This window comes from Sinocyclocheilus grahami, unplaced genomic scaffold (genome assembly GCF_001515645.1).
Source record: "Sinocyclocheilus grahami isolate Dianchi unplaced genomic scaffold, SAMN03320097.WGS_v1.1 scaffold54.1, whole genome shotgun sequence".
NCBI classification, from domain to species: Eukaryota; Metazoa; Chordata; class Actinopteri; order Cypriniformes; family Cyprinidae; genus Sinocyclocheilus; species Sinocyclocheilus grahami.
Genome location: NW_015505233.1, coordinates 2,632,704 through 2,643,672, shown reverse-complemented (window position 1 = coordinate 2,643,672; position 10,969 = coordinate 2,632,704). Strand labels below are relative to the sequence as shown.

Here is a 10,969-nt window from a genome sequence, read left to right as displayed (position 1 = left end):
ATATAAATATTAAATAAAATGTAGTGTAATAATGTGAATATAAATAACAATGATATTCAAAAATATTATATATAATAAATACAAATTAACAAAATATATTAGATAAATATTTTATATTATAAATATTATATGAATATTATTATAATAAACATTATTTTTAATCTATTTATGTTTATTTTACATTATATTTCTAAAATTATTTTTATTACTTTGTAAATATATGTATATATATTGTTGAGACAGCATAACTAAATAATGCATCATACTAAAGTTTGAAATGTTTATTGCTGAATTCTTACTGTCTGTAGTATGTATTATTTTATTATTGTATGTATTATTTGTAGTATGCATTATATTTGCACATTGTATGTATTATATTTTGCATGATATTTATGAATTATTTTTTAATAAATAGTATATTTATAAATAGTCAAATACAGTGTGTAAATACAGCAAGACGTATATATTACAATTCTATTCTGAAAGTAGCAGAACATACTGTTCATCACTGTCACATTAACAAAACAATGCATACAATTTAAGAGTGAAACTCCATCTGGATCTTAGACGCAAAGGGGACTGTACATGTATTAGCATTATGACTTTTTTTTAAAGTGCTTATGAGCATTTCTAGTTTATAAATGTTGTCATGCTCATGCCATCAGTAACATATAACGCAAACTTTCCTCCGTGCAACAAAAAGATTGTGCTTTATTGATAATGCAGACATTACATTTTAATCCAGCACACAATGTTTTAACAGACACAATTCATCCAACTGTGCTGAAGGTTTCTGTTTAAATGTTCTCGCCTCTAGAGAGTAAAATGAATCACACTCTCTGTGCACAGGCCACCCCAAGGTGATTTATTTGCTGATTCCTTGTCACTGTGTAATTTATTGCAGTGCTTTTGTCTTCTTTTTTGTATACATGGAGTGATCAGGCAGTGCAATGCAGCAAACGTGTTCCTATTACTAAGGAGATTCACAGTGTCCAGGAATCCAGGTCAGCCCAAAAATCCAGGTGAAGCGTTTCAATATGAAACCATTTACATATTTTGTGAGAAATATTGCTTTTTAAAATTATCTATTTATTTTTTTCATTATCTTGTCGGCGGCAGAAGACAAAAAAGAGAGATCTTATTAGTGAATTGTATTAACCAGTCAAAATACAAAACACAATATCAAAAACACAATCATACATAAAACAGTGATTATTATATGATTTTCAACATTTATAGGGCTACCAATATACAGTATTAAAGGGATAGTTCCCAAAAAATGAAAATGACTCACCCTCAAGTCCTTCCAAACCTGTATGACTTACTTTCTCATGTGAAACGCAAAAGAAGATATTTTGAAAAACACAAAAACGAGAGAAGAAAGTCATACAGGTTTGGAACAACATGAGTGAGTAATTTTTTGGGGGGCAAACTATTCCTTCAATTAAGACCAAATAATTATTAAATAATTAATACCAAAGAATAAAAACTATTATACACACACACACACAAATACAGAGTAATTAATACAAAGTCATAAAGATTAGAATATTATATATAACAAATTACATTTGTGTGTTTGTGTAGTATAGTATATGTAGTATATATAAATACACACTACATTTGATTAATTTTTACAATCACTAAAATAGTGCAAAGCAACAACTTAATCTAAATATTTATCATACAGGATTGTGGATGATTAGTGAAATCAGGTTCGCCCCATATGTGGTACATGTGTGTTCGTGTGTAAGGAGGGGGAGTACATTTCCCTCACATTTCGCCTGCTTGAATATTAATAGATTGTTTCAGCTCTGCTCCGTGGCATCCTGTCGGGATGCGCTGCCTGGAAACACCAGCTTTGGCAACTGATGATTCCACACTGTGCCAGTTGCTTCAACCACCCTTATCATCCGCCTGGCAAAGTGCCGTGCCCTGCCCTCGCTGCCTACATGCCCAGCCTGCCCACACCTACTGAGATAATGTAATAGCAGTCAGCCACTGCCACCCCAGCTCCGTTTGCCTACCAGAAAGCAATGAGGCATGCTTAAGCATACATCTGCAGAATTCAGAAAAACAGAGACGTTCACAAAGATCAGAGAACGTTTGGCCAATGATGTGCAGGTCTTTGTGTAGATATTGACAAACAAATGTGTTTTGTCTGTGAAATCGCTGTGGATGAATTTAAGGACGAGAAAGTGATCTGATCGTTCAATTGTTTGTGATATCTGTTTCGGTTGAATGTTGCAGTGGGGAGTAACAGAAAATCTGGTTAACCAGGTCAGTCAACAGTGAAATTAGTAAGACACCAGAAGTGTGTCTGATGCAACGCCGGACCTGCATTTAAAAAATAATTAGCTCTCATTCTTTTGGTTCATTGTTTTCTACTTTCTAAAATAAACTGAGTTGTATTTATGTGCTTTGTAATGATGCTGTCCAGTTGGCCGTATAAAGACATGTTGACAAATACAAAAATAAGAGATTCAGCGTGTGGAAAAATGATACATATCTGCACAATGATATGAATACCCAAATTGTATTCAACAACTTAAAGGGGTTAGTTCAACCCCAAATATAAATGTTGTCATTATTTATTCAGCTTTTATTTGTTCCAAACCTGCCTTAATTTTCTTCTTCTGTTGAACATAAAAGAAGATATCTTGAAGAATGTGGGGACCAGAAAATGTTTGGTTACCCACATTCTTCAAAATATCTACGTCTGCAAGAAAAAAAAAGAAAAAGAAAGAAACTCAAACAGTTTTGGAACAATTTAAGGGTGAGTAAATAATGACAGAGTTAAAAGAAAAAAACAACAACTAATAATTGAGGAGATAATTATAACATATCTTCCATTTAAAAAAATTATATATTTTTTTTATACATATAAAAAATATACAGTGTTATTTATAGCATAAAATATATTACTTAACAAATGACAGGAAACTGTCATGTATAAAAGGCTTCCATACAATTATGACCAAACAGGCAAACAATTAAGAAACAATTAAGAAACAAAAAACATACATTAATCATATCTTTATGAATTACTAAAATACATTTTGCAATTAAAATTTTACTATCACTATTACAATATGAACATAAGCATAATTTATGTACCTGGCACTGATACATTATCAGAAAGTGTTTATTTTTTGCATGTCTTCATCTAACAAATTTTGAAGCAGCCAATTTAGCCCCTTTAGGCCCTTTAAGGATTGTGTCTTCAGGAAACAATAGCTTTTGATGATATATATTTTGTAAATGTGATGAACGTAGAGCTCCAAATTCTTGTTAGACAATCAGGCTCACATTGGTAAGCACGGCCTCTCTCTTGTCCCAGCAGCACAAATTCATTCTGACTGAATCTTAATTAACAAATCAGTCTTGGTTTTATTTGAATATGCATGTCCTGAGCAGAGAGGACATCGGAGAGAAAGACAAAAAGCAGGGGACAGTAGAAAGTTTACCGTGACAGTTCAGCAAACAGCAGCAGAATTGTTAAATGGCAATAGAGGGCAAAAAGCAGCGGAACGGCAACCTTGCAAGCCCGCCACCATTTGTTAGCCACGTTGGAAATGTTTGAGTAAATATGGTATAAATTTATGCAAATAAGAACGGTAATAAAGCACCTTGTGACAGGAAAAGTGAATATAAATGACACTGCTTCCTAGATAACCTAAAACGGGGGCTTTGCAAAATGAAGATGTATAAATCAATTGTGGAACTTGTCACAAAACTTGTCTCCTTGTAGCTGCTCTAAGTATGTGTATGTATTCAAGCAAGGCAGGATAATTTCTCTGTCCTCTTCCACAAGGATATTTTGTCACTCTGTATTCATAGCCCACGCCTTCATAAGCAAAGGACAGGAAGTAGCAACCTTGACCTTTCCATAGAAGACCACAAAATGAAGAGAAAGATCATCATTAATCGCTAGTCATCTGCTCGCATTTCTTACAGCTGCTTCTTGTCATTTCAGATAATGAGACGGAACAAGCTCTGCCAGAGACGCGGTCTCAGCCGTGGCTGACCATCGTGCATGCCCTTGAACCCAGCTGGACCTCCCAAGAAATACGGCAACTCATTATTCCGTCAGATGTCACATCGAGCCAGGCGAGAGTGTCAGTAAACCACTTCCAAAAGGAGATGGAGTTTTCACATTGTTTAGCGGGATCCCAGAATAGAAGACGTATTTCAAAGCATTGACTTTCACAACAATGCTCGGTTAGTATGTTCACCGCTTCTTAACTTTTTAGTGTGCACCTCATTATTAGTGATTTTACTGCTAGGCTGTTGAAACACAAAGAAGGGGAGTGCGGGGACAGTGTCATGTTGCTTCAACTGATCAAATGGTAAATAATGATAAACACTCAATTAAATGTTTTATTATTTCGTATTTTCTTCAGACTAGAGAACGGAGTTGAAAAGAGCAACTGGGGAACAATAAAGAAATTGTGAAAGGATTTCGCAATTTGATTGTGAAATGTGTTAGAACAAACAGGCAAAGAAATAAAAATCTTACACCAATACAACCTTTATATAATTAAATGGGTTACTAAAAATACTTTTTGTCATTTCAGTTTTACAATAATAATTAGAATATGAAAGCAAGCAGAATTTATGCAACTGGCACTGATTCATTATCAGAAAAATCCTAATTGTTTTGCATGTTGACATCTAACAACATTTGAAGTGGCCAATTTCACTCCTGTAGGCCCTTCTGGGATGGTAACTTCAGAAAACAACAGCTTTAGATAGTGAACTATTTTGTAAGTTTGATGAATGTGGAGCTTTTAATTTTTATCATGAGACACATAGGATGGAAGTATGGGTATAGTGGTTGCTTCAAATGATCAAATGGTAAATAATGATAAATACAGACTCAAATAAATGCTATGTTCTTTCATATTTTCTTCAGAATATAGAACGGAGTTGAAAAGGGCAACTGGGGCACAGTAAAGCAATGATGCAAGAAAATCCCCCAGCTTATATTTCGCAACTGGATTGGAAACTGCGTTTGGGACAAATGGGTAAACAAATAAAAATCTTACACCAACCATATCTAACCATAATCCTATGGGTTACATTTTGCAATTTCAATTTTATAATAATTAGAATATGAAAGTAAGCAGAATTTATGCACTCGGCACTGATTCATTATCAGAAATTCAAATTGTTTTGCATGTCTACATCCAAAAAATTTGAAATGGCTAATTTCACCCCTATATGCCATTTGGGATTGTGTCTTCAGGGAACAGCAAGTTTTGATAGAGAATTTTTGAAATCCCTAAATTATTATGATCAAAACACAAAAGAGAGAGGTGCGGGGAAAATGTCATGTTGCTTCAGCTGATCAAATGGTAAATAATGATGAATACAGGCTCATACGGATTTTCCTCAGACTAGAGAACAGAGTTGAAAAGAGCAACTGGGGCACAATAAAGCAATGGAGCAAGAAACTCCCCCAGCTCCGAGCATGAACGACCCAATAAAAGTCTGATTATTATTTAGAGAGAATATTGCCTCAATAAAACAGCAATTCCGGGCAGGATTCACAGGACACAGCACCAAGGTCTCGCTGTGGAGTCATATTGGGATGGATTTCTGTGGTAGAAAGTAGAAAATGAAACCGTTAATGACCAGAAATCTGAATAAAAATACCAGCTTCATATCTGTCGGAGATGCTAATGTAGCTCCCTTGGAAAGTGCAATAGTGCATCAGATCATCTCAGTTCTGTTTCTAGTGTCTGATCTGTGCTGTGATACACGAGGTGTTGGAGCTGAAGCATTGTAGTGGATATTCAGCGCAGCGTTCGCCTCATGACCCGGGATGAGGATAGATAGTGGCATTGGCCAAGCCTCATCCATTCACTCAGGGGGCTGCTGGGCTGGGAAATGGCAGCCTATGACAATATCTCTATTAGGAGTGATGGAAAGCATGTCAGCAAGTCTTTATTAACAGCCCTTGCTAGCCTGCACCAGACCTGCTGCTATTTGAGTAATGCCACTCAGCAGTGCACCCCAGACCTTTAATGTATACCCACATCCCACTACTGTAATTTCCTGAGAGGGTAGGTCGTTAGTTTTGATTTGTATCAAAATATATTAATAAATTATTCTTTCAATTACCTGTGGCCTTCAACATGGAGAAGCCAAGCCAGGGGACATTTTTCACATTGGGGCTGCAAATCACAGCAAGTGCTTCAGAGTTTACCAGCTCACCTGAAAAACATCTAAATTCAGCAACAGTAAAGAATCTGTGAATCATTTGTAACACTTGAAAATATGGTTTCATTTATTATCTATCGTGACCTGACAATGAACAATTTTTTTAACAGCATTTTGTTGCTGTTAAAAAAAAGTGTTACCAAATTGTTTTTGAACTGGTTCATTTACAATGAATTGATTCACTAAAAGAAACCACACTTCCAAGTGACACATGAAAGGAAGAGAAAAGGTTTTTGGAGAGTGAGTTTGATAATTGCCTAATACGCCACAACACACCAGAAAATTTACTGGAAAAGCTGCACTATATTGAAAACAGCTGAGCTACTGTCACACTACTAAAAATGTACAGTAGTTAAGGTAGAAACGCCCTACTTTTAGTTAGTCACTCCCAAGCACTGAATATGAAGTAAGGAAATATGAAGAATAAATGAAGAGTGAAAAAAATCTACACGTGTTTCAAGCATAATGTACACAATTGCATTTATATTTCATACGATGGCCGTCTGAGCAAGGGTATCTGTCAATCACAAGGGATCCGGAACTCTCTGGTGACATTCAATGCCCTTTTCACATTTCCTCTGGGGACAGAAGAGAATAAATCATAGGAGTGCAGAGACCCAGAACACATAACATGAAAAACAAAGAACAGGCCAATGAAGAAGCAGAGTCTTATTTCTATGGAAATCGATTACACACTAAACCTCACCCTACAACAAACAAACAATCTATCTATCTATCTATCTATCTATCTATCTATCTATCTATCTATCTATCTATCTATCTATCTATCTATCTATCTATCTATCTATCCATCCATCCATCCATCCATCCATCCATCCATCCATCCATCCATCCATCCATCCATCCATCCATCCATCCATCCATCCATCCATCCATCCATCCATCCATCCATCCATCCATCCATCCATCCATCCATCCATCCATCCATCCATCCATCCATCCATCCATCCATCCATCCATCCATCCATCCATCCATCCATCCATCCATCCATCCATCCATCCATCCATCCATCCATCCATCCATCCATCCATCCATCCATCCATCCATCCATCCATCCATCCATCCATCCATCCATCCATCCATCCATCCATCCATCCATCCATCCATCCATCCATCCATCCATCCATCCAGCTTTAAGAATAGTCAGTTTCTCCAGTCGGGCACAGAAAACTGACACCCAGGAAAACAGGACAAGATTGTAACTATGTGTGTTCATTGTGTGTGTAATCCCTGACAACAGACTTAAGCAACTCTTGTTTCTTCTCAAAGGGCACAGATTCACAGTTGATTGATTATGTGCTGCCCTGAGTTGAACCCAATCCACAAAGGCCAAAAGATCATAGCTGAAAATCGTTCATAAGACCACATCTGAGAACCAATCTCTCTCCAAACTGCTCATTCCCTAAACAGTAACCAGGCCATTTTACCAATGATTCAGACTGATATCGGCCGGGATGGTCTGCTACTCTCGGAGAGCCTGGCCTGAACCGCACAGAGCTGTCAAATACGGTGTCCGATGCGAGGTAGTGGAAAGGCCTGTTCTGGCCTGCAAAATGATTAGAGAGGCTGGAGCTGGAACAGGGCGGACAGCAGAGTGGACTTCTGGGGGAAGAGCTGACATGAGAGCACAACAGAAGATGAACTGGTGTAATGAACCTGGTGGCTCCCTGCAGCCCAATCCTAACCCCCTTCCAATTGCTCATCACATACTGATCATTCCAATCCATGGCCTAATAGTCCCGCAAGGTACTGCTTATGTTCAGTCAATCCACTCAGCCTCCTGGCAGCTAATGAATTTGGCGTGAAGGCCTCAGAATGGGTCTTGCTCAATTTCAGTTATGAAGGTTCACCGGTTCGCATGGATCATAATAGAAAACTGAACCAGTTTCACCATGAGATTGACTCATTTTTAGATTAGGTAAGCTCCATTGTTTCAATATGGTGAAAATACAGCCCAGCTCCAGAGGCCAACAAATGCACAAATATGAACAACAGGCCAAATTGAATGCAATAAAAATAGGTGATTTTTTGTAATACATGCTCATTCATACACTGTACACCAGCAGAGCACTGAGGAATAAATTGAGAAACATATGAGGCTGATTAATCAGACAGTACAAAAAAAACAATGAAGACCAATGGAGACCAAACCACTGGTTTGTAAATACAGTGACTCCCTGCGGAACAGCTGTTAAATTTTGTTATGGAATCAAAGCGAAACATTTGAGTTGTATGTTGTGATGCGAAACAGCATGCACAGCATTAATATCCAAAATGTCAGAGCGCTTTTAATGTCATGCTGTACAAGCATGTCTTTTATTAAAATGCCACAACACAGATCCTGCATTAGGATGACGTGACGAATTTAAATGAGTCTGAAACAGTCGAGGTTACAGCCATGATTATATACAAGATTACTTTTATTTGCGGGAATATACAATATATAATAGAACAAATTAAATAACAGTATGCGAGGGCTGGGAATCAAACAGAACGGAAGAACATGTGCCAGTCGGCATTTGTTAACCACTAAAAAGCATTACATGCTTGGGAAACATCATAAATTTGTTCATGAATTTAAGAGGACTCGGTCATCTCTAGACACACTGTTTAAAGACCTTTTTGAGTCGAAAACCTCCTCTGAGAATTTTATCATAGCTGATACGTTTTCTTTTTGCCAAAGCCATGAATGCACAACTCAATTTAATTGACTAAGTACAATAAATTGAGCTTTTGAAGGCATTGATATGCATGGATAATTAGATGCCTTTGATGTGAATGAACATCCATTTTGGAATTAGCAGCAGTCACAGGTGTTTTGCTGTGAAAAGTGTAATCAGATCCTTTGAAGTTTTATATTTCATTACCAAATTGAACATGAAAAGCCCATTCATTTGCATAATTTAATCTGTAAAGGAGACAATTTCTGAAACCTCTTCTTTTGCTTTCTGCCAGCCTGCTGCAAACATATGTTCCTTGGCTGGCAATACAATGCAGAGTGAATGTCTGACAATTTCTGAATTTGAATAATCTTTGTATGAATAGATATTATGAATTTAATGATTTAAAGAACCAGGCATGGAACAGACTCAACTTCAAATCTGTCTTTGTGAGAAGATTAATTAAACTGCAGAAACTGGGGAAAAGGAACTTTGTCGAACATTGAAAGCCCTGAAGAGCAATAATTTATGGAACATAATGTTACTCTGCAGTGAGTAGGTGAGTCAGTACAGAAAGATCCCACCTACTGAATATTTGCTGAACACATATACCAGGCAAATACAGATATGTAACAGTCTATATCTGCTCTGAAATTGAACTAAATGTGCTGGATTTGATTTGCTTCATTTGAAAAATATATGTTAATGACATGACACTCTCTCATAAAACGCTTGACTTAGTTTGCAGTTGTTCTGAGAGCAATGCTTAAATTGTAAACTATATTAATTGAAAAAAAGCCTACATTTAAATGAGTTTTGTTTAACATCAAATGTCATGCTGACATGAAAGAACTGAATAGACAGTTTACAAAAACATGAATCAACAATTATTACGAATTTAAGCTTCACAAGATAATTAAACTTACATTTTCCATTTAGCCAGTCCTCAGTACTATGATGAGTATCTCATAATTGCATATGGAAAGCTGGTCAGGGTCCAGGGCAAACATCCAATGAAATGGTTTAAATATATATATATATATATATATATATATATATATACTGTATATTAATGAGGAAAAAAAAAATAACTGAAATGATTTTAGCAAATGGCTGCAATATCACAAAGAGTGAAAAATTTAAGGGGGTCTGAATACTTTCCGTACCCACTGTATATATACTTGCTTCTCTATTCTTTTTATTCTTTTTGTATTCGTTTTGTTTTCTTTTTATTTATTATACAATAAAAAAAAAACTTGCTACATGTACTGCGTTAGGCTAACTGAGACTTGTCTTAGCACTTGCATATCATTGCTCTTTTGTTGATTTTTATTACTTCCACTGTCCTCATTCGTAAGCTGCTTTAGATAAAAGCGTCTGCTGAATGTAAATATTGTACTCACCCTATAGTACATGGCAACTGATATCTGGAAAAATCGACCAAGAAAAATGACATATATAATGTAACTCCCAACTTACATTTGCTGTACTCTGGCATCATAGCGGCTGTTTTTCAGAGCTACATTCGGGGGAAGGCTCATTTGAGCTGAACTCTGAGTTTATTGATTTTTGGCGGAACAGATTAACTGCCCTCATCCTCACTGGACAGCTGAAAATAAACAGAGCTGCTGTCCACTGTTATCTTTGCATGCAGCCTTCATTTGGTAACGTTTTGCTGTTTGCATTGCTTCATTCACATTGAGTGCACCCTCATATACTGCTGTATTGATGTGGGTTTCCATACAATTCACATTTCAAATGTGTTATTTGGCAAATTACTCGCTCTTTTTATCTGGCAGCTGCCAGAGCATGGACTTTGCGAGAAATCACATCTAAACGTGAAATAAAATGACATATTCTAGCCCTTAATCAGGCATAACATTTTAAACAGCGTTGGAAGTGCCACGCTGCTAAAGAATGGACTCCATGGGCTAGTAACCAGGTAGGGCATTGTCCATTCAGATGCCCGCAGGGTTAACACACTGTCAAGCCCTTGAGCGAGACACTCATCATCTTACTGTCTATAACCAGGTATTGCAGCGACTTTATTTTGATTTATGTT

The 10,969-nt window shown here is 36.5% G+C and overlaps 1 long non-coding RNA gene across 1 annotated transcript; it reads right to left on the bottom strand.

The window, feature by feature from the left end:
* Positions 1 to 5,222: 5,222 nt before the first annotated feature.
* On the bottom strand, positions 5,223 to 10,437 carry LOC107583685 (uncharacterized). The gene is made up of 3 exons (XR_001609057.1): positions 10,387 to 10,437; positions 6,127 to 6,219; positions 5,223 to 5,601 (listed from the first exon to the last, which is right to left on the bottom strand). It is a non-coding gene; the product is annotated as an uncharacterized lncRNA (long non-coding RNA).
* Positions 10,438 to 10,969: the final 532 nt, after the last annotated feature.